The sequence below is a fragment of the Protopterus annectens genome, chromosome 4.part0, assembly GCF_019279795.1.
Source record: "Protopterus annectens isolate FY-2018-M chromosome 4.part0, PAN1.0, whole genome shotgun sequence".
In the NCBI taxonomy this organism is placed as follows: Eukaryota; Metazoa; Chordata; order Ceratodontiformes; family Protopteridae; genus Protopterus; species Protopterus annectens.
This window is the reverse complement of record NC_056733.1, coordinates 1,478,017,204-1,478,042,824: the sequence shown is the minus strand read 5'-3', so window position 1 is coordinate 1,478,042,824 and position 25,621 is coordinate 1,478,017,204. Positions and strand designations below refer to the sequence as shown.

The 25,621-nt window shown below is 37.9% G+C and overlaps 1 protein-coding gene and 1 pseudogene across 1 annotated transcript in view; one reads left to right on the top strand and one right to left on the bottom strand.

Moving 5' to 3' along the window:
- Positions 1-25,621, top strand: part of PRR7 (proline rich 7, synaptic) — a 371,510-nt gene that overhangs the window by 32,695 nt on the left and 313,194 nt on the right. The gene's annotated exons all lie outside the window — the stretch shown is intronic.
- Positions 15,026-15,173, bottom strand: LOC122800583 (annotated as a pseudogene).

The following is a 25,621-nucleotide window of genomic DNA, read 5'->3' as shown; positions in this document are numbered from 1 at the left end:
ATGCTCCTTGCAAAGCCTGATGTAGACCTAAAGAAGAGATCAAGCTTATAGTGCTTTGTAAACGTATGTACAGAGGACCAAGTAGCAGAATCTGGAATACTTCTGGAATCCAAACTTTACCAAAAAGCCACAGATGAAGCCAAGAATAGTCATTGTGGTGAGTATAACAAAATTTAATATTCTTAGACAACCATTTGGAAATAGTCTGGTTTGACACAGGTTGTCCCTTCTTCTTACCTTCATAAGAAATTAAGAACTGATCCAAACATCTGAAACATTTAGTTCTGTCAAGATAGTACCCGAGTTGTCTGTGGACATCCAGGGTATACAGTACCCTTACTCCCTCATTTATGTGTGCAAGAAAGAAAACAGGAGCTGGATAGTTTGCCTTAAAGTAAACTCTGATGCCACTTTAGGCATAAAAGAAGGATTAGTTCTCAAAGAATTCCTGTTCCTGTGGAAAATGCGATAGGGTTGACTCACCATAAGAGCCTGCAAGTAAGATGCTCTTCCTGAAATATCCTTGGATAAAACCCCTTTTCCATCTGGGAAGAGAAAACTAGTTCTATCACTCCCTGGGCAGCATGTTTTGAAATACAGGTGGAAACAAGAGTCTGGTCTGGAGGATGAAGAATTATCACTGGAAAGGAGGAATTTCACCCTACTGGCATCTGTAACCTTGATAAATGATCTTCAGTACACATTTGTTTGAAACTGGCTGTTGCCAAAGAGGTGGCGATTCAGACTTTCCAGAATATAATAGGGCCTGCCGGGGTGAGATGGGGGAGTAAAGTCCCTTAAATAGTCATTGTGACTTACTGGACTGTCCTTGGTCTGGGGAGTCTCCAGAATTCTTATTGGAACTCCCTTACCATTTCATCTTAAATGTCTGCCTACATGTATTTTGTTAAGACTGTTTATTTTGTTTCTTACCAAAATTAGAAGAAGAGTTAGAGAATCCATTGGAAAACTTGGAAAAGGGGGGGGGGGTGAAAAATGTTACAGATTCCCTGTATCAGCTTACCTCTTTCATCATACTTTTTTGACCACCTCTGCAGCAGCGGCCAAAAACGAAATCTGTATACAAAGGAGGATAATCTTGGAGGTTCTGAGAGCACATCTGTACAAACAAACTCAAAAGAGTACCAGTGATCATAGTCTTGGAAGAAGTATCATCAGAGTTGTATGCACACAGTATACAATGAATGGTAACTTGAACAGTAGAATAAATTAAAATTATTTAAAGCAGATTTTTCCTCACAAGAAGAAATTATAGATAAAACATTCCTCATACTTTCACCATTAGTCAGAGCAAACCTGAACATGTGCGCCTGAAAATTCAAAATTCTGAATATCCAAACATTTTCCCCATACTTATCAATAACCTTCCCATCCTTATCAGAAAAAGTAGAATTGGAATTAACTTAATGTTTAGCAGCAGAGGGACTAACTAAAGCTGTAACTGCTGGATCAGGTTTAGGAATGGTGTATAAAAACATCAAAGAACTAGGAACTTTTTATACCCCGTCTGCCTTTTTAGGTGCAGCTGGAAAATTGCAGGAAGTAGGAGACACATCCTCCAAAGCAGTCAGGACAGGAGGAATGGGTGCAGGATCTGGAAGTTCCTTCAGTAATAATTCAGTATTTTTTGAGGGACTTAGAAACCCTCTGTGTGCTCCCACTGAAAACATTGGTACACTCTAGAAATAGTCTCATAAACAGAGTTCTCCTCTGAGTTTGAATCAGAAATCTAAGGAGAAAACTATGTATATGTCCCTTCATCCTCCTGTCCAGTTTCAGAATCTTGAATCTTTTCAGGAAAGGAGATATCTTTCTTTTACCAGAAACTAATGTATAAGAAGGAATAAAAAGCCTGAATTAAACTCTGAGCCAGACCTACTCTTGTCTAAAGAAATGTGAGGAGAAGTAGATACATGCTTAGTTTTCTGTTTCTTTTTGACAGAAAAAAAATGGACCATCAGTGTTATTAATGGTAACACATCTTCCCCAGAGGTGGGAAGCTATATTCTGACAAAACTGAAAAGGTGTCCCTGTTCTCACTCCCGGGGCTGACAAGAGTTGCTGTTCCTTGCCCACTGAGGAGACCCCAGTTTCCACAGAAGGTGTGGCTAACCCCTGGTCCAGAGGGATCTAGGGTAAAAGATGAGTGGCCTGCGGTACAAATAATGGCCACAGCAGAGTCACCCACCTGTGACTGAGACAAATTGCTAGCCTGCTGTGATGCCAAAGGCTGTTTGCTTAACTTTTACTTTTTTTTTGACTAGAAGATGGACCAACTGTGAGACCAACAAATTGTTCCATGGTCAAGCTGAAAATGGTTCCTCTTTCCTGGGAAAACAAACAGGAAATGCCAGTAAAAAATAAAACACTTTGGCAGTCCCACAAAGTAAAATAAACACATTGTTTTCACAGTAAAAATGGTTTTCAGTTACTTTAAACAGCTTTTAAACTGACAGAAAAAAAAGAGCACTTCTGTTTAAAAGTACAGTTTCATGACAGTCTATTAAAATACAAACTCCTAGCTCTAAAATAACTTTTCTGATGAGGAAAGTATTAATAGTAAAAAAATGATTGAATGGAAGTTCTCTCTCCAAAGGGAATGTGTCTGCACAGCAAAGGAACAGTACAAGTGGACTGCTGATCCTCAAAAGCATCAGAAGAGCATAATTTTCAATGTCAGTAAAGCGCTGAAGAGCTTGGCACCCAAACTTGTCTTTTAGTAAGCTCAGCTCAAGTTACCAGACAGTTTGAGTATATTGAAGGTGCCCTAAAACTTTAGAAGCTGGCCAGCTTTTGTATCCTTGGCAAGATATAACCCACAATGCTAAGACTGCTGTACCAGTGATCAATATGATGAACATTGACAGTTACATTTATCTGATGTACAGAACCCATATATGCAGTTTTTGTCTCAATGCATAAGTGCTGTTGAGGACTCTGTAGCATTCTCAGTGATCATCCACGTTATGTGGACTAATCTTAATATACACAAATGGATTTGTTAGAATTTGTAAATTGGATGGAATATTATATGTAACAAACACATACATTTTTTTTCTTTTACTTAACATGTTAAGTGAAAAAACACTAGGAACAAATGTTTTTCTTTAAAAGAAAACTGTAAGCATTGTTTTGTTGTGTAACTTCCACAAAGCCATTTTATACTTCCACAGAGCCATTTCATTGATTTATTTTTTTATTTTATATTTCTTATACTGGGAATGTGCAACAGGGCCAGGAGCCCATTTTTAGTGTAGGCCCGGGGAGAAAAGTTCCAAATATAAATATATTTTTTAATTTATTCATCTGTTACCGTAGTTCCAGGAGAGAGCCCATGCACATATAGAGCAAACATGAAAAGTCATGCTTTGTAAGTGAAAATGGAAGGAGTTAATCCAAGGACTACATGATGACTTCATAACAAAACCTGACATTGTAGCCATCTCTGAAACTTGGCTCAAACCCCACATCTCTGACTCTGAAATCCTACCCTCTAGATTTCACACTCTTAGATGTGACCGCCCAAAGTAAAAAGGCGGAGGTGTTGCATTAATATATTCCAATCTACTTACCATAATTCCCTTACCAAACCCCATTCCTAAATTCGCCAGTGCAGAACTAACAGTCAGTCTATTAAAAATTAATAATCACAAAAGCTTGTGTGCCTCATTGCCCTTTATATCCCACTCGGAAATAAGGTCTCAACCCTTGAAGACATACTCCAATGGGCCTCACCCGAAATTAATCTTGAAACTCACATACTAGGCGATGTAAACATCGACTGGAATAAAATGAGCAGTCCCATTCCCTCCTTGTCCATTAGCCTCTTTAACTTTACTCAAGTAACCCACTCCATCACCAGACCCAATAAAGCAAATTCCCCAGGATCCACTCCCTGACTCTATTAGTGATCACCTCCCAGCTTTCATTTACTGTAAAACCACCTCCCATCCACACCGACATCAATACATTCAGACCCGCAACCTTAGTAAATTTGACCCCAAAACATTCTCTAACTATTTCATACAAATGAACTGGAACATTCTAAACACCCTTCCACTTGATAAAGCCATAGACCACTTTAATTCTACTTTCCTAAATTCCTATGCTCTAAATTACCTAGCTACACCAAGGAAAAAAAGAATAAAAACTATAACTGCCCCTTGGCTCCCTAGCTCCACCAAGGAAAAACAGAATAAAAACTATAACTGCCCCTTGACTGACCAAAGAAACAAAACAAATTATACAACAAAGAGACAAATCCTGGAATCTTTACCGAAAGAATAAGCTTCCTAAAACCCTTCTGCAATATACACAACTCTGTAACTTTGCAAAAAAAGAAATCTTCAAAGACAAAAAATCCTACTACACTAAGCACGAAGTTCCAGTCCAACCATCCCCAAACCCTAGGATTTTTTGGAACTCCATGAAATCACTCCTCAACCCAGGTTCCAAAAATAACCCCTGTCTGGACCCAAGTAAATCTGACCTAGAATTAGCTCACTATTCAACTCTTTCTTTATAGAGTCAATATCCGATCTAACGAAAACTTTTCCCAACAATGACCCATCTCTCCTACATTCCACCACATCTAAGTCCCCAGATAATTTCTCCCCTATGTTTGAGCTTAAACCTGTCTCCACTAACTACATAAAAAGACTTCTATCCAAACTTAAACCCTGCTCCAATGCACCTGACAACATCCCCTCTTCCTTTCTCAAGTCTGCTGCCGATGGTACAGCTCTCCCAATTAGTATCCTAATTAATAGATCTATAAAGGAATCCTATGTCCCTAAACTCTGGCATTCTGCCTTTATTCTACCTCTCCACAAGGGAGGCAAAAACACTAGCCCTATAGCTCTTCTCTCTCCAATCTCCAAAATCCTAGAAAAATGCATCCACCTCCATCTTATGCCTTTTCTGACTAAAAACCAACTTCTTACCCCTACCCAACATGGCTTCCAACCAGGACATAGCACCATATCAGCTCTACTCTCATTCTTAAAAACTGTCAATCAAGCCTGGGATTCTGTGAACTTAGCATCCACAGTGCTCCTAGATCTCTTTAAAGCATTCAGTACTGTTTCCCATGCCCATGTACTACAAACAACTCCACACGTCTTTCTTCAACAAAAAGAATAACATATTTTATCTCTGCTTGGTTTCAGTGATGTCTTCCAAACTTCTCCTTTCAGGGATACATTCTGACTTTCTTGTTACTCCTTGAAGACTCTTCTGAGCTTCCTCTCTGAACTCACAGATGTGAAGTCTAACCTTAACAGGTGGTCCAGATATAGCTACTACATGCAGTTAATTCCCATTAATGACCATGGAAATAATTGTCTGTCTGCTTCAGCCTCTCTTAACACACCCTGTTCTAGGTGTTCCAAGTTCAATAACAATGTATTTACCTGGATCAGCTGTCATCATGTTGCACTGGTTCCTGATAGGCCTGATGGCCTAAGACAGACATCTGATTTGAGTGATTGCTGTCGGATGCTGAGAATCTTAAATTAAAAGGCTGAAGGATCAAAGTCTAATGTGGCAGTTTTGGGCTGCAGTCTTGGTAGTCAATCCAGCTTCATGCAAAGGATATAAAATGGCTTGGATTTTATGGAGCTGGTTTTCCATTCCTCAGAATTTAGTACCACAACATCCATGAAGGCTACTGCTTAGCGGTATGAAGTCTGTGAAGTTTGTTCATCAGCTTTTGGAATTTTGCAGGTGCTCTTTGGAGAAAAATAAAAAAACAGGACTTTAGAGACAAAGTCTGGTGTGGAAAATACAAATTTTCCTTAGGTTCTGGATTATATAGAATTTGTCAGTAACCTTTGGTTATGTCACAGCTGGCAGAAACCTTAAGTCTTGCCCAGTTTTTGAATCAGTTCATCCACTAAGGGCATTGTACATGAATCACGTTTTGATATATTATTTTATTTCAGGAAATCATTATAATAGCTTAGTGGTCCAAACAGCTTGAGGAAGAATACAACGAGACCGCTCACTTTGGAATTCTTGTATATGTGTAAGTTTAAACATTTCTTATATATCTTTTCCCTAAATGCTTGCTGTTGGGATTCCAAGTTTCAAGTTAACTAACTTTCTCACTGGGCATGGTTTCTAAGTTGTGCTAGAATAAACCAGTTATATTTATCAACTCTGCAAATACATCTTTATTCGTAAGTACACATTTATTTCATTCGTATGTCTTTCCTATTCTGTAACATACATCTTCATTTTTTTTTAAATTTTTATATATACAGTTTTATTTATTATTATTATAAGTATTGCGGTGGTGGTGCTGTGGTAGCATTGTCGCCTCACAGTAAGACGCTGTCCGGTTCGATTCTCAGCTAGAGTGTCTTCTGCATGGGCGTACCTTCATTGAAAGTTGTGCATCAGGGCTGGCAACTCGGCACATAAAAATCTACTGCCAATCATTAGCGGACCGGAGTTCCGCTGTGGCGACCCCTAACTGGGAAAAGCCGAAAAGACACAACATTTATTATAAGTATTATTTGGATAGTATTTATATTGGATAACTTATTGAAATTTTGGTCAAGGGGTATACATCTTTCATAGTGACATAACTTTGTGTGCGTATATATAGTCATATTTACATTACAATATGCAAAAACCCTTGTTGTTGTCTTTCGGCTTTTCCTGGTTAGGGGTCACCACAGCGGAACTCCGGTCTGCAAATGATTGGCAGTAGATTTTGACAAATGCTGAGGTGCCAGCTCGATGTTCAACCTTCGACGACGGCACGCCCTTTTACACATGTCTTTCAAACACCCACCCAACCATGAGGAGGACATGCAGACTCCACACAGAAGGCACTCCCTGCACTCCAGCCAAGAATCGAACAGGAGAACCTCTTGCTGTGAGGCAACAAGGCTACTGCTGCACCACCGCGGCTTTAAATCACTTTAGTGTCTCTATATTAGAATATTATTTTTTATAAATTGATGGAATTTGATATTTGCTACTTGTATTTAATTTTGTATTTGATTTGATCATGTTACTGGTTATTTGAATGTTATTGGATGTGGGAGGTATTTAAGGAACTGATTTCTCTGATAATTCCAGCTCTGAAGAAGTTCCAATTAGTTGGATCAAAGCACTTAGCAGGAGCATGTTAAATTATTCTTGGCCTTTGGTTGTTTCTTTTTGCTACACATTTTTTGGAATTTTTTTTATTCTTTCCTATTCTGATTTCAAGGCAGGATCTGGAACCCTTAACTTCCTCTGCAAGCAAACATACTAGAGAAACGTCAATTTCTCCGCAAGGTTTCTGAACATTTATGTGATATAATTATTCTGGTTTCCTTTTCCTAGTTGTCTCACCTAATATTTACTCCATTTATTTCATCCTACAAATCTAAAAATTCCTTGCCACTTGACAGTAAACTTATTTTCTCAGAGACTAGCATTTCAGTTATATATTCCCTGGTCTGTCTCCTGTGATATTTCCATATGTTCTGTAATTTCAGGATTTATGGTTCCTAGTCTGCACTGCAGGTCTTTAAAATGCACTAATGCACTTTTAAAAACGGTGCTTTCCTCTTCCTCAGTTTCTTTTGTTACATCTAGCAAGCTTCAAAAATGTCTGCTACGCAGTAGTTAAGATGGTAGGAATCCACTAGAGTCTTCAGGTATTTGTCTCCCTTTCTGACAAAAAAGGTACAATATGGAATCAATTTGTACCAGTTTCTCCTGTGCATCTTTAAGAACTGTAATAAAATATACTTTAAATTTTAATAAAACACTCAACTTGCCCATGTGTTTGAGGGTTGGCTAATTGTAAAACTCCTGGAAGCTGAGCTCCTGGGCACAAACTAAAGTCAAATAAAAGAAATGTTTTGACTCATGTTCACAGCCAGTAAAGAAGAAAGTATATTTATTCTACTGCACATAAAATTGGCTAGCTATTTAAATCTGTGTTGAATGGTTCCTGTCATTGTTTTTGTGTTTTACCGTGATTTCTCTAAATCTGAAGTTACAGCTCTTAACTGAAGTAATTTTACTGTTTGCACTGCTTTGCAAGTGGTTTTCCGTTCTGTACTTCACTATTTAAATTAGTTTTTACAGAGTTCTGTCATTTTTTCTGCATTTTACTGTGTTTTCTTTGACTTTGAAGTCATAGCTATTAATTGAAGTGATTTTAGCTTTTGCACTGATTTTCAAATGGTTCTGTGCTGCTAAGCAGATTATTTAATGTTGCATTTAATTGTAGTGTTTTAGTCACTTTTCAAACTTGTAATAAGCAGAGAGTTTTGACCAGCTATATGAGTCATCTATAGCTTGTAGTGGTTATTCTTAGAGGCAGTATGGTAATTAATCCAGTTATGTGGAAGATAAACTCTTTTGGTTAGAGCTTTAGCTGATATTCATTGTCTGTTTCAACTTCCTTGTTTATTTCATATTGCACAAGAGAATAGCCATTGTTGTCTTATTCTACGACTCATGGAAGTTGACCTCATATGCACAAGCTAAAAAGCAACTGATATTTTGACTCCATTTTGCTTCCGGTAAACTGGAATATACATGCATTGTACCACTCTTAAAGCTGATAAACTCTTAAAATCAGTTTTGAGTGGCTCTTGGTGTTTTTTGGTGTTGTACCAAGCTGTTTAAATCACTTTTGAATGGCTTCTGTCATTTTTCTATATTTGTATTATGTTTTCTCTCAATTTGAAGTTACAGCTATTAACTGAAGTGATTTTACAGATTTTACTGTTTTTAAGTGTTGTAAAGTGTTTTAATCAGTGTTGCATTTAAATACTGAGTTTTTAGTCACTTTTTAAACTTGTAGCATGCAACCAGCTTTGGACCAGGTATGTGAGGCATTTACAGCTTATAGGGGATATCCCTAATGATATTAGGATAATTACTGCAGTTCTCTGGAAGATAAATACTATTGGTTAGAGCTTTAGCTATTTTTCATTGGATCTTTCATTTTCCCCTGAGTATCTTGCATTGCGCATTGTTGCACTTAGCGCAACATATCTACAACATGCTGTGCATACATACTCACTCATGCCTTCAGTTGTAGCTTTACCTAGAATAATTCAGCTTACCTAAATTTGCTTGGTAAGTAGACCCATGCACCAAACATCCTAAAAGTAGCAGCACCTAGTGGTGCTACAGTGCACAACTTTGCCCACAGTTGCTACAAATAGCTCAACCCTACTGTGTTAAGCAAGGTTCCTAAGCTGTGATATATCATAGTCACATAAATACCCTAGCTACATATTTACTTAAACAGGCATGCATATGTAACTACACCATCCACCACTTAGCTAGTAACTATCGCAACAGACCATCAGTCGCTAACTTATTTACAGATGCTCTATTTACAATTGGAAAGATGAAAGGTCAACCTACTTGTTTTCTTTATGCTGTCAGCCTCATAACATTATGTATCCTGAAGCAGGGTAGCAACTGTGGTATTCTCACAGATAATTAACTCTTATCAAACACAAAAATTCTGTCAGAGGTGTAAATATTTAAGAGATACAGAGACCTCACTCAAAAAAAAAAAAAAAAAAAAAAAAGAGAGAGAGACTGTAAACACTGCACTAAACACAGACTGTGAACATTGCACTAACACACCACATGTTATGCACCCAGTCCTTAACACATTATCCTTACAGGTCTGGGACTTACATTAAGTCTCAGCAAAAGTCAAAAAACAACATCACAGCTTATAATATCTCACTGTTAGCAAAGAGTCACCATGAGAAAAAGTCTCATTTCTACTACACCAGACCACTCCACAAACAAAAATATTTTAGTGATTGGTAACCCTATAAATGCAGATTCTCCTTTCATTATGCTAGATAAAGACAGGTTGATAGTGACTTGTGTTTCAGGTTCCAGTATCTCAGAAATCTCAAGGACCCTTTCAACCCATTCAGTAGACCATATAACTGCAACATGGTAGTTGAGCATGTGGTGGGAGGGGATCCCTGAGGGAGGTACAGAGAGACATGTCTGCACTTTATCCATATCATAAATGCAGACAACACTCTGATACTGAGTGGAATCCTATCTTTTCCATGAATGAGATCTAGGTACAAAGAAAAGATAACTGACTTCAACAATTGGCTAAATACTGTGTGTCACTCTAGGGGGATCCTGTATGTATCAGCATGGAGCAAGATGCTTGACAGTCATACTTGCACCTCTTGTTCAGAAGCATCCACATACTGGCTAAAGCCTCTTCTACCCCATAGTGCCTTTTATAGGTAAAGTTCAGTTAATGCTCATTCCAGTGTAGCAAGCATATCACTGTGAAAACAGGAACAAATTAAGGTGACTCTGCTCAGAGCCAGAAATCTAAACAACAAGCTGCCTGGCATTGAGACACTCCTGCATTGGAAAGACATCTGCATATGTGTAATCACTGAAACCTGGTTTAAATGCCAAGGAAGCCCTTCCTCCATAACTGGGGTTAGTGCCTGCCACTTTCTGACCCAGTTGCAACTGTGGTAGCATACCCGTGTTTGTGAAAGACCCTATTTCATCTAGAAAGATTCCCAGAGACCAACAAATTGAACTTAAACTAATTCTGTTTAGTGTGAGTTGGTGTTTATCATCTGTTCATGTCAGTTTTCTAAATGCCATGGATGAACTTCCCATAAATATGAACTCCATCATTCTGGTTTAACAGCCCATCAATTGACTGGAGTATCTATGCCACCAAAGTAGGGTATGTTCTGACATTTTAAGACCTAATAAATTAAACTTCTGTGGACCATATTGTTTCTAGTGCCACTAGAGGACAATTTTTTTGACATGCTACTCATAGATGTTGCACCATCATGCACAACTTCCCTAGTAACTCCCTCTTTAATTAAGGCAGAACATAAGCTAGTAACATTTTCCTCAAACTATCTAAAGCACCTGAAACCAAAAATTTGGAATGCAAAGACTTCAAGGATACATATCTCCAGTTCTGTGATAACGTGCAAATGTCACCCCTGAGATGACTATTCAATGGCTGTACGATTCCTGTAGCTCTCAACCCCCCCCCTCCCCACCATCATCACTAAAGGAATGTTCTGAAAGTGCTGTTCAAGATTAAGATTATTTCCTGCATGGGATCAGTTAATATACCTAACTGTTTCATAAATGCCACCACCAAACATGCCCTGATGATAAACTATTTAACCTGAGTCTGGCTACCAGTTTAGTCCTGGAAGTATAGTGTACAACACTTCTGATGCCAGTCCATAAAGGCAGCCCTACTACTGACCCTGGAAACTATAGACCCAGCAGCCTGTTAAGTCCCATATGTAAGGACACGGAACACTTATAGACTTGAATATTATTGACATTACAAATCTCATCAGACTAGATCTGCAGCAATTTTGTTTTGTAAAAGGTAGATCCTGTCTAAAGAACCTAGTTAACTTCTTTGAGGAGGTGACACAAGCTGCTGATAGTGGTCACACTATACACACACCGTATGTTGGTCTGACCAAGGCATTTAACACATCCCCTATAATAATTAATAAACTAAAGGGATTGCAGATAGATCTGTATGTGCTGAGATGGACAGTAAATTGGCTAAAAGACAGAACCCGCATAGTGTGGATGGCAAGGGCAGCACCAGAGAAGATGAAGGTGACACCTGATATCCTGCAAGTGTCAGTGCGGAACTGCTTTTGTTCAGTATTTACTTTTCTGATCTACAGACCAAAAAGCAAGACCTATGGCTAACCAAGTCTGTGGATGACTGCAAACTGGGAGTCAATGTCAAATCTGCCTCTGACACAAAAGCCCTCCAACAGGAACTTGAACTTGTAAATGCCTAGTTGACTGAAAATTAGTATAAATTAAATGCTAAAAAAATACAACATTATCACATTTGGTAGACAAACCATCCCCCAACATATAGCATTCATAAGATTCCACTTCAAAATGAAAACAAAGAAAAAGTTGGATACCTGGAAATTTGGGTTGATAATTCCTTCATCTCTAACCACCAACTAGCAACAGTCGACAGGAAGTCATTCTTCTACAGTCAGCTGATTATCACCAGTCCCCTTGCATTCAGCCCTAATAAAAGCAATTATAGAATACAACACCCCCATGGGATGTACCTCGCCAGACATATCAGACAGCTAGAAAGACCACAGGGGTTCCTAACAAAGATCACTTATTTAAAATCTGTGCACTGCCAGAAAAGACTAGAAACATTGACCCTCTTTTCTAGTCTTACAGGCTACTCAGATGAGACCTATGCCTTATCTTCCAAGCAATCAGGTACCCAGTGGTCCAGGATCTCTTACAGCTTCAGAAATCAAACAGTCCTCAAATACCAGAGCAAGGGATCTAAAACTAACTCAGCAGATTGATAAAACAAGGTGGAGAGACAGATTTTTAACTCGGCATCTCCCTCACCAGTGTGTAATCTCAGGTAATATAGTCTTGGTCAGGAAAAATAAATAATATGGTTTAACAGGACCATCAGAAGGTGTTTTGTTAAACAGATGGTCTTGAACAGCTGGAATCTACGCATACAAACTTTTGTTTTTCAGAAAGATTTTTAATCAGCAAACATTTTTAAACTACTCCCATCAGCTTTGCTTTTTTCTGAAAATTTTAATTAGCATTACAATACAGTAGGCTAAAGAAGATGTAGAAGATAACAAGAAAATATCTAAAGTGACAAGAAAATGGAGTGGGAGCAATAAACAGGTCAATAACAAGCAGACACCACAGATCAAACATTTTTCATTTACTGTCTTTTTAAGCCAATTTTCTTAAACAAAACCAGGATACATTTTATTTATTTATTTGTTTATTTATTTATTGATTTACATTTGTTTACCAGGAAATTCCGACTGGACACCGATCCTTTTTCAGCAGAAGAGAAAAGCTCCATAAATATAGATAAGTAAATATTACAATAGCAAATGAGTTTACAGTAAAAAACATAACATGCAGAGTACGTAGATTAATAGTAAGAAAGAAAAACATGCAATGGCTATTGAGTACTAGACTTGTTACAAATTGAGGTGACAAGTAAATGATCCATAAGAATTATGCTGATAAAGCATTTTTAGTGTCAGATTAAATTATAAAGAAATAGTGCTGTATTTATATGCTAGGGGTTTTGTTAGTCTGGGTTAGAGCAGGGGCAGAGCCAATGCATTTTTAAGTGAGACTTGAGAGTGGCTTTGAATAGACTGGTGGATGGTGTTTGGTTGTTCCATAGTTTGGAAATAGCACAGGAGAACAGGGATTCCCCCGCTGAATTTTTGGGTTCTATCGTATGTTATATATCACCATAATACTAAGTACTATACATTGCCAGGACTAAAAAATGGGTCGTGACTGGAGTAATAACAAAAGAAAAAAGGTATCAATGTTGTACCTGGGTTTTATGTAAGGAAAGAAAAACAAATCTCAACTGGAGTCACCTTTTCTCCCAATGACACTTTATTTCCCTGTGTGTGTGAGAACATTTAACTAGGACCCTTTGCAAAACTGATATATGTCAAGTCACAGAATAATATACAGTAATCTTCACTGACTAAATGTCATACTTGACAACTCAAATTGTCAGGTTAAGAAAAATTAGCTAACTAAATATTTCTGGAGAGGGACAAGCCTCCTACATTCCACACATCTGCTACAATATATACTGACTCCAAGGTCACACTTTCTTGTGGGTGAAGGAATATTTCCTTTATCCCAACATTCGGTAGTCTCATGGTTTTATATTACATGCATAGAAACAAAAATGTTGAGAGATTAAAGTATTTTACTTGAATATGTTTCAGTTAGTGAAACAAAAGGTTTCCTGTAAAGTGTAGCACTTATTTCGAAACTCTTGCATGTTATTTTAATCATTTTTCACTTTTCAGAGCTTCATGGTCTACCTCTGATTGAATGTTTAAAAGATGTTTGCATGATGACTAAAATGATGCCCTTCTTAGTAATGGGTGCTAACTCTAATGCTGCCCCTTCCCCCAACCCTAACCCTTCAACTTACAGTCATTAAAACCTTCCCATAAGACTGCCACTATACAAGACAGATTCAGACACACAAACACACATAAATAACACTCCATCTATTCCCTAACCCAGGGGTTCCCAAAGTGTGTGCCACAGTGTCCTGGGGAGCCGCGGCTACCTCACAGGGGTGCCGTGAACTAATGAGCTTAGCTGTAAAATAAACCACAAACTAATAAGCTTAGTTACTAAGCTTATTAGTTCGCGGTTTATTTTGCGGTCGCACTAAAGGCTAATACATGATGATTTAATAAAACTGTTTATTGTTATAAAACAAAATTAGCTTTGTCCCTTCTAATTCCATCAAAAACAGACAGTCTTGGGAGAAAAAGTGATGGATTACACTTGAGTTACACATACTCTCAACCTCTCTACACTATTGGGATGGCACAATCTAACAGCTTTTGTTGACAACGGATCATAAACCTAATGAAACTGATCAGCAGAAGTAAATAAGTAGTGAATATGTACATTTTCTCTTTTATATCACTAACAAGATAATTGTTTTATAAGCTATAAATGTGAGAAGAAATACAAGTTACACTGAAAGTGTGCACTGACTTAAAATATCAAAATCTCCTGTCTTTCCAATACTCAGGGAGTCTAAAGTTTGTATTTACCAGTATTTCTTCAAAAATAAAAAAATCAGTGTCCCTAAAAATAATTCTTTAAAAAATGTACTGGCCACTGTCAAGGTCAAAGCCTAGGAATGAACAATGAACTAGCAAACAAGTATACATCAACTGGCAAAAATAAAGCTGGTGAAAATTGAGACTGCATTAACGAACTCTTTTTTACATTTGGACTCCTCCTGCTAGTGGCCAAAGCACCAAGTTGCTTCCCTTTATGCCCAAAGTGCTAGTTCTCAGCCTGCAATTTAATGCCCATGCATTTTTTTTTCTTTTTAAAATTCTGATAGCAATGATTTGCATAATAACTTAATAATTGTTCACTATGTAGCTGTGAGGCTAATATTATGCTTTTCTTCTCTTGAGCATTTTACAGGTGTTTTTCACCAAGGGGCTACCTCTGCACATCAAACTAACATGGGATTAGTTTTCAATTAGCAATAATCACGCCTCAGATAAACCTCATTAGCTATGATACTGCCACTGCGCAAACTAATATGGGCCAGGCACAAATAATAAGGAACATATGCAAATCACTTGACCCACCTATTTCCTAATGGATACAATGTATTTCCTTGTTAATCAGTTAGAGTAAGATATGTCTGCCCCACTCATTCTTGAAATGCCACTGTTTCAATTCCATGGCTGCCTCTGGAAAACTATTTCTTGCAGCCTATACTTAGGGGAAACCTTCCTTATATCATTTTTGAGCATCCTTTATCTTTAAGGTGTTTGCTCTTTCTCCCTGTGTTAAACCGTGTTGAAAATTCAATTAATTTATGGTATTTAAAAGTACTCCAACACACATGAAAGTAATGACTACCCTGAAAAGCAATATGGATTTTGCCCATTTCCATATTTTGTTGAGGACGTTTGTTCAGTGTATAGCTAGGAATTTAGAGAACAATTATTAAGTTAAACACACTTTCACTTTCACGAATCACAAGCCTCTACTTCTGAAATCCAAAAGGCTTAACCTGTGTAATAGCCACAACTGCACTATGTTTATATTAACAGTACCATGTACTTCAGGTATTCTAGCAGGAACCAAAGATAAATTAAAGAATAAAATAGAAAGAACAGTGTGAAGGAGAAGCTGTACATAACATACAACTGTGAGTGCAGGAAGATGTGTATTATCCTGAAAGTACAGGCTCTGAAAGCATTCAGGAATTTTCTAATATTCCTTTAAATCACCTAGAATTTCAGGAGAATGCAGGATGTGGGGCAGTGTCTAGCACTTTTTTAACTTTTGCAGCTCTTCCCAATTAAATGTGAGCGAAATAATTGGATCTAAAAGTAAAGAAAACGAGGATGTGTGTGTATTTGTGTTTGTACATATTTTTTCTGCTTCAGGTTCATGTTAATAGGTAACAGACCTGAGTTGGATGCTGATAAAGAAAATTGGTGCCTCTTTGAGAGCAAGATATCTGCAAATATATTAAATGCCTTTACTGGGATGTAGTCTATAGTACAGATGTGCATCTTTTTATCACTTCATTTGGCAAACATTGTGGTGCATGAAGTCTGCTCTGGACCTATAGGTGGTAACTGTAATGCGAAATCTGTCATCTTGTAATAGTTTTAATGTGTATTAGTGGTTTTCTTTTTTTCTGGCTATGCAGGTGCGTGTGTGCAGGTAGTCATACCTATTTTTTCACCTACTTGAGCTGGAGGCTGTTAACACATTTAGTTTTATGTCATCCTCTGTGTAATGTTTAATTAACCCTGGGTGCTAGTAGCTATGGGGTGCCCATTATCACACGGATATGGAATTGCAGACTGTAAGAACTAGTTAGAATTTGACGGGGGGGGGGGGGGCGCCTTGGGAAAACCTGGATTCAACAAGGAAGCCGAGAATCAAAAAAGTTTAGGAACCACTGCCCTAACCTATCCCTTACCCTCACCCTAAAATACACAAACTCATCCAGAAGTACACAACACCCATCCTTCCCTCATTTCTAGCTCTAACCCATGCTTTCACCCCCCGCCCCACTTACCTGTATCAACATTCAGTACCATCAAAATATTTACCATTCGCCCATCCGTACCGTACTGTCGACATAAAATCATACCCCTATGTTTGCTGAACAAACATACATTCAGTCAAATGCTGGGGACACATAGTTTATATATCTGCATTGTAAATTATTGACAGACCTAAATGTTGATCACATTAATACGCATGCGCCAAGTATTGATCTCGATACATGTAAAATTAAAATTTAAAAGACAGCAAAAAACACCTTCCACCCCCACTAAGAATACTTACTCTGGCATCTCACAATATCAGGGAAAAGATATATTCCCCAAACCCTGAGAATTGTGGGATCTTGCACACCTGTCAACCATCTGCTTAGTCAACAAAACCGTGTCAATTAAACATATGTTGGGCAAACCTCCTAGATTTGACCATGTTTAGTTCCCCCATCTGTATGTATATGTATACATATATGTAAATAATATACGTATATACATATGTATATATACACACACACACACACTATATATATATATATATATATATATATATATATATATATATATATATATATACACACATATGTATGTGTGTGTGTATATATATATATATATATATATATATATATATATATATATATATATATATATATACACATATGTATGTGTGTGTATATATATATATATATACACACACACACACACAATATATCTATTGCTTTATATATATATATATATATATATATATATATATATATATATATATATATATATAAATTCGCTAATGGGTATGTGGACTGGTCTGTTGATCAGAACCCTTGACCTGAGCCAGAGGAAAGTGTGCAAAGCTTAAATAGAGAATGCAATATACTGCAATGAAGAGTATTGCAACAATACTGAGCAACTCAGACTAAACAAACCAACATATTCCATACAACTTTTCACTGACATGGGAGGCATAAATTAAATGCAAAATGTAGAAAAATGGGCTGGTAGTGCAGAATTTCCAAAACAGGAAAAGTAATACTTGACTGGATTTAAGGAATTGTGTGAAACAGTGCAGAGGATAAATGGTAAGAGAATTAATGTCTTATAAGAAACGAGTAAAGCATATAAAAATACACATGCACTGGAATGTAGATGGTGGGGTTCAAAGAGGATTCCTATACCTAAACGTTTACAGTTACAAGTACTGAAATGGTATAGCATGTCAGTAAGAATATCTACACAGATTTGAGGTGTCTCTATAAGAGTGATCTAAAGAAATGGAGGTAGTGGGGATTTCTCGTAATATAGTCTCTTATAGTCCCTTTTAGTATCACCAAAGATGAAAGGTCATTTCTTTACTACACATGCATTCCTATGTGTGATATCATACAGTAAAGTTTGGTACATGATAAGAATTTGGTGGAGGGAGGGTTGAAGTCAAGGTACATGATCTTATAGGTTTTAGTAGCAGATAAGAGAGATGATCTTTCAGTAATCAGAATGTAAATGATATACTAAGGTGTTGCCTTCTGTCTATGATAATAATAAATCCGCAGATCATTTTAAGTGTAATCTGTAATGTTTCAATATTTTTTGTGGACGTGTGTGTGTGTGTGTGTGTGTGTGTTATACACATACACACACAAGTCAACAAATGGGAGTTCATGACTGCATGACAGACAGACTTAAGGACAAAGACACTTGTTAAACTTATATGAAGATTTTGGCAGACCTACTTCATTATTGTCAACTCCGCATGCAGATGAAAGTTAATGGTAGGAGTCAGTAGTTCACATAAGTATTTGTAGGATGCAACAAAAGGGATAGGTTGTTCAAAGGAGATAGACTAAGGGCTGAGGACGAGGTTAGACACTGGGTAGACTGAATTACAAGAAGATAGTTTGGAAGTATTTGGTAGACAGTTAGTAACTAAGGAGCCAATGATTTGCTGAAGGCTGTAAGAATGGAGAAATGAATTTCTTAATTGTCTTTTCTCATAGCTATTAGCAGTAGATCATCTGAAAATGACACAGAGGTATAGCGTAGAGCATTGTTGCCTCACAGCAAGAAGTCCTCTGGTTCAGTTCTTTCTCATCTAGGATGTCTTCTGTACGGAGTCTGCTTGTCCTTCCTGTTTTTGTGTGGGTTTCCTCCCACATTCCATAGATGGTGGGTGGATTGTACACTCTAAATTGGCCAAAGGTGTGAATGTGCATGTGAGTGTATGGTATGGAAGTTGAGCCGTGGCAGGGCTAGCCACCTGGTGGTGTGAACCTTGGCTCTAAATGGTGCTACTGTTGAAGTGACACCCCAGTCCTATGTGCAAAAATGGAAAAGGGTTTTGGATGGACAAATGGATGGATCTGAAAATGGGACCTTCTACCTGGAATTTTAAGCTAACAAATGTAAAATAAAAAAATAATTAAAATAAAAGAGAAATCTTCATCTGTGGTGGTCCAAAGCAAGGTTTTCAATAAATAAAGTGAAGATTATATGACCATGGATGGAGAATTGGGAACCTTTGATGGAAAGTTGTTTGGGAAGACAGGATTTTACCATGGTACACTTTGACTGGTCTGTCTGAATGAGTGAGAGTTAATGAATCCTTTGAGAGTATAAAAACAAATGTCTAAATTACAGATGTAGGAGATAATAAAGTAATTGAGCAAAGTCAAAAGGTCTCCTCAGATCAAACTTGCTCAGTATAGAAACCTTTATCTGTACTGAGAAATATTTGGTTGAATATTTAGTCAGTGTTTTGTAATAGGGCCATGGCAGTGCTGAATTTGAGTCTAAAACCATCATGAAAGTGTACAAAAGATGTCTACTCTGTATGATGATGCGCTATTTGTAAATTACAGCCTAATAAAGTTTGACAATTAGCATTAGCTGCTCTGGGAGGAATAGATGTAAATCAAAGAAAAAGGCACAAAAGTGAGAGATTTTCACACATAGTATAAAACTCTTAAATAGAAAGACTTTTAAAGGAATTTTGGATTAAGTATGTTGGTTTCAGGAAGAGGAAAACCTTTAGGTTTTGTAATGTGTTCATAGATATGTGCTAGGCTAGCTGCCTTTGTGGACCATTTTAAGCCTAGTCAGTTTCCCTTTGGGAGAATCAAACACTGTACCTCTTGTTTTTTAGGCAAACACCTTAACCATTACTCCAACCCCCGATCAGTGAAGAATGAAACTACATTGAAGCAAACATTAAGAAGGTATGAGTTAACTTCAGACTAGTTAGTTACAGGATAAGATAAGGTGAAATTAGGGAAAGGAAATGGTAAGAGTAGATGGTGGGAAGTAATCCTTAATTTTTCATACTCTTCCATTAAAATGTTTGAAGGTTTGAGTCATTAATAGTTTTTTTTCTGGCATCGTAAAAAGGTTTGGAAATTTGAGTCATTCATTTTTTTTTCTGGCATTGTAAAAGAAGTTTGACCTCACAACAGTAGGATTTGCTGTTTCCTAGAAATCTGCTTTGTTTTCTTTTTCAGAAGTTGATTTTGTAAAGCTGAATGCAATTTTGCCTTCATTTCTTAATTTTTTTCTGTACTGGGTTTGGTGACCTAAGAGGCCAGTGGCCTTTCACTGATGCTGTGCTTTATTGCTTTATTTCTGTTACTGTTTCATTTATGGTGTGAACCACAGGCATTAACATTTACTGACATGCCTGGCTCCATGTCACAAAGGGATGTAGCCCTTTCTGTGATGCATGCCACCAACATCCAGTTAGCAATCCTGGTACTTAGCCAAGCAGGGAGGAGGAGGAGTGAAGGAGCATGGGCTGCTTGCTACTCCCAGGGGGAAGAGTAGGGTCTGTGTGCATTCAAAGGCACACACGGTAGTGCATTCTGTCTGGATGAAACTGGAGAAACCACAGTCAGTGCTCTAGGGGGTAAGAATCAGGCCTGCTTGTAGACAATGCCCATTGTAGAAGTGAAGACAGAATCCAATGTCAGCCCACTGCACATTCTTCCTGGTCCTTCTAAGTCCATGTGTAATAGGGCCAGGAGAATAACAGAGAAAAGCTCAAACCACACCAGAATGTCTGCCTGGATGATTACCATTCTTATTCAGTTCTAGCCGGTTGGGAAAGAATGGGTTAACTGACAGAAAGATGGTGTGATTGTCATGAGGTAGTGAGGGTGAAAACCTGAAAAATCATGCAAAAAAAAACCCACTGATATGACACTATCTGATAGAAAAGCTCAGATGTTGAACAGTGAACAGAGGTGTTACAGTACTGCCTACTTATCTGATGTCTAGTCAGGGGTAGCTACATTAGTAAGGTAGCTGATAATGAAGCTGGTTGCCTTCTGTTAGAGAAAAATAATAGAGATGAGAACTCCAGGCATTTAGGGATTTTATTGAATAATCATGTTTGGGAATAAGATTATGGTCATTAGAAGAATCAGAGAGGGTCTGCAGTTCAAAACAACACATTTGTTGGTTACTACTGTATCTAGGACAGATTAGTTAAAATTGTTCCTGTGTTATGAGTCATAATGAAAACAGTATGAGTTACCCCAGTAAGGGAGGTACACTGGATAAGCTTTGGTTTAAGAGGGCTTAGCCAGTTTATATTTGTGTCACCTAGAAGGGTAAAGTTTAGTTTGCTCATACATGTGGACAGAGGGTCCATAAGAAAACTGAAAAATGTCAAGGCTGTTGGAGGCAGTAAACAGACAGAGCATACAAATAAACTGGAAGCATCACCCCGAGATGCACAATGACAATTCATCTGTGGACAGAATGATTTGCAAAATCTGATTTGATTATGTAAATAGTCTGAGGTGTATGACTAGGGTCACGATAACACTTCTCTCTAATTCATCTACATTGTCATGTATAAAGGAATGGCAATTCTGATCTATAAAGGGTAAGCTACGTTTCTAAAAAAAACAGGATGCCAGAGTTATGCAATTTTATCTAGAACGTAATGAAGTCTATTTTTAAAGGTTCATAGGTGTGTACTAGGCCAATGGCCCTGGTGCCTTTTACAAGCCAAGCCCATAAAAGTGTCCTAGCATCATGCCACCATTAGTTACCAGTGCCTCTATCAAGTAGAGCCAATGGAGAGATCCCCAGAGTGAACTTTCTATTTCCCATCCACTCATCAAGATTTCTCTTGAAAAGGGCCAATGAGGTGTTCTGCTTGACATGTATGGGAAGTCCATTCCAGAGCATGGACAGTCTCTGGGTTATAAACCTGTTCCTCCAGTATATTCTGTTGATTGTGGTAATGAGGTTGAGGGTCCTGGAGTGTGTGGTGAGGATGGACTGGGATTTCTTTAGGTGTAACATTTCTAACAGGGCTGGGTCAGACATGGTTTTGTAAGTCAAGCAGAGATCACCTCTTAATAGACAATATGAGACAGATAAAAGCTGGAATTTTTTGAGTCCGTCCATGTAGGGCATGTGTTTAAGCCTTAGGATCCTCTTCATGAGGTACTTTTGTGGCCTTTCCAACTGTTGCAGGTGTTTAGTGAGGTACATGCCAAATGGGGCATTATACTCGATGATTGGTCTACTGAGGGAAGAGAAGAGAGAGATGATGACCTCTTTCTTCCTGGATGCAAAACCCTTGGTAATGAGATGTGCCACATAGAAGGATTTTATGACCACAGTATCGATGTGGTGGTCGAAGGAGAGGTTGCTGTCAACCTGTGTCCCCAGATCTCTTATAACACCTTCAGTGTTCAGTGGGCTACCATCAATGTGGTAATTACTGGGAACTAATTTTTTCCCAAAGGGAATATTATGCATTTTTTAGCATTAAGCTTAAGACCTTGGTTTTGATACCAGTCGATGGTCTCAGTGAGGTCTTTCTGTAGGATGTCTACATCACTCGGGGAGTTAATAATGGCTCCCAGCTTGCAATCATCAGCAAACTTGGTCAGCCAGAGTCTCTCTGTGTTGGCCTGGACTTCTGAGAAGTAGATGCCAAAATGGAGAGGACCCAGACTGATCCCTGTGGGACTCCACTCGTGACTGGTCGACAGTCTGACTTGGAGTCTGCTACTTTCACATTTATTATACATGCTACAGTAATTTGTCTACTACATTTCAATTTTACTAGAAAATGTTGATGTTATAGTTATGAGGGGGCATTGCTTGAATAGTGACACAGACAGAAGAACCTAGTATGAATATGGGAGTGTCAGAAGAAGAAAAACTAGTAAGACATGGTAAAGTATTGTTTTAACTGAATTAGGAAAGAAGGTACCATAGGACTGTATTGAGAAACTGTTGATTCACATGGTGTAGGAAGTGGGATGTTGGCTTAATGGTTAACGTGCTTATCTTACAGGCACATGATGCAGGGTTTCATTCTCACAGGGGGTAATTGGCTAGACTCAAAATGGCCCACAAGGGCAGTTAGCCTAGTACTAATCTATGAACCTATGAGTACATATGAAAAGAAGATGGATATAAAACAAAGTGGAAAAAACAAAGATTAAGACAGTACTTTGAAGATGATACCTTATGTTGTATGAATTGTTTATACTTTTGCAACTTTGTGCTAACAGGAAAAAGGACTGAAAAAGAAGAGAGTGAAATAGTAGATGTGATTTTTAATTGCAAGGTAAAGACAAAGTTATTTGGTTAATTAAATAAGATTATTAAGTAATATAGAAAGAAGAGACAGTATTAGAAGAAGAGTGGCAACTGCAGAATGGTTCACCACAGCAATAAAAGGTTAATGCTAAGAATATAGGAATGAAGGAGAGGAGGTGCAGACATGGGAAGAAAGGAGAGGAGAAGATATGGGTGAAAGGACAAAAATCTTAAAAGTCAATAAAGAACAAAATTCAGACCAGTACCTAAGTAAATCAAAGAGGTTCAGTGGAATGAAAATACTTCTTCAGTAGTAAAAAGATATACAACCTGTGTTACCAGGGATGTTTGGGATGAACTTAATGTGAAGTACAAGTCTGTGGGGATGGAATTCTTTACTAAGCTGGGGTTAATAAACTGCAGTTAGCCTAGTGAAAAAAGTAATGATTTGTTTTGTGGTTAGGGCTTAAAATGTTTAAGGATGACGAGTGAAGAGATGAGAGAGAGAGAGAGCACGTTTACCACTAGATGTAAGGAAGAAGTTATAAAACGGATAAAGAGTGAACTAAACTATCCCAGATATCTTGTTGTTAATAACATAGGTCAGGCTAAACTATCACACTGCCACGTGGAGCAGAAAGTATATTAGTATCAAGATTATAAGATGCTTTGGGCTTCAGATGGATAAAGTCCTGCAAGTGACCCAGTAGGTCTGAGTTTGAGTACTATCTTGGGTAATAGAGGAAGAGGGGGATTGGTGTGAGAAATCTGATGCTGACCCTTCCATTCTCAGAGAAGAGAGAGAAAGAGAGAGAGGGACAGAGCCAGAGAAGTGCTTTTCTGATTATCCCCTTGGTATCTTGCAAGCAGAGGCCTGTATAGCAATGAAAATTAGATGGTAACAGGGACATGAGTTTGGCAATGCCAAACTGGTGATAATAGACTTCAAATGTTCATGTGTATGGAAGCACACATGCACACGTGGAAGGAGTTGCACTCCCATCGGCGACGGAGACATAAGTCCTCACATCCCCAAACCCTTAAGTCACTCTTTCTTTGTGAGGTTGTAGTCTTGGGGAACATTAAAGCACAATGGGTTTTGAGCATTAACAAAGTAATCCTACATGAATTTATCAAGATGAGACAAGGAGCAACTCTCTCAAGTTACAAGTAATTGTGGTAAAGGCAATCTCATCAACTGACTGTGTGTACTCTCCAAAGCAGTAAAACACTGTGCCAAAGTATAACAAAATGCACAGTAAAACACAGGTACGTAATCACACTACCAGTTTATGAAACTGTGTAATTTCACATTTCAACTTAATTATATGTCTAATATTAAACATTGTGTCATAACATTGATTGTTCCAACTATCTAGACCCCTGTGGTGTTTTGTTATAAACAGTGCTGTGCTCCTAACACCACTACATACAGTGCTCTACAATGAAATCAGGTATTTGCTGAGCCATTGTAGCCATTTTAACAAGGTTTGTTCTTTCTTTATGATAAAGCCTCTTCAGTATGTTTCTTTGTTTTGGAAAATGCACCTTTGGCACTTGTATGTGTGTAATGTGTTTACTTGAATGTTGGATGTTGGACCTTTTCTCCCCTGTCCTCTGCCGCAAAGGAGTCTTGCATTGTTTAACCAGACTATCCTGATAAACAAAAAAAATTAACAGATAATATAAATATTTCTATGAACAATACCATAGATTACATGCTGCAGTCTTCTCAGGGTATTCTTTCTGAACCATGCTGTTCTGAGTGTACAACCATGAAGCACAAACAGCAATGCCTTTTGTGGTGTTGAAAGTGTTGGCTTGAAACATGCATTTTGTGAGTCATTACTATGAAATATTTTATTTTTCACCTGTGTTTTTATCTTGTTAGCCCTGTAATCAAGTGCTGTTACCACTGCCAGCAAATGTGGAGAACCATTGGCACAATTACCACCCAGTGTGTAAGATGAGGCGGTACCACTGTATGCAGAAAAGATGAAGTGGTAACAGGACATTGCACATAAGTCTGTTTCATTGATTAATCCAGAAAATAAATCCTGGCTCCAGCAATATAAATAGAATATGCATTGCTGTGCAGGGTATAGCATTCCAAACTCTAAATCCAAATTCACCACTCTGTCTGTGAACCAAAGTCTTCCAACACTTCCTTTAAACACAGCAAATGTCTTACACACTCCCACAAATACACACATGCACATAATTTCCATGGAAGGCTAGAATAATCCTTCAATTCTTTGCAGCTTTGTTCCTGGTCCTGTTAGTCCTACCTCCTCACTGAAAAATGTAAGAAACTTAAATTTACCTGTCTGTTCTTACACAAAGCCAGATAATATCTATTTTCCTGCTAATTGACTAAAGTATACTCAGATGCTTCTGCCCCTACAATCTGCTAC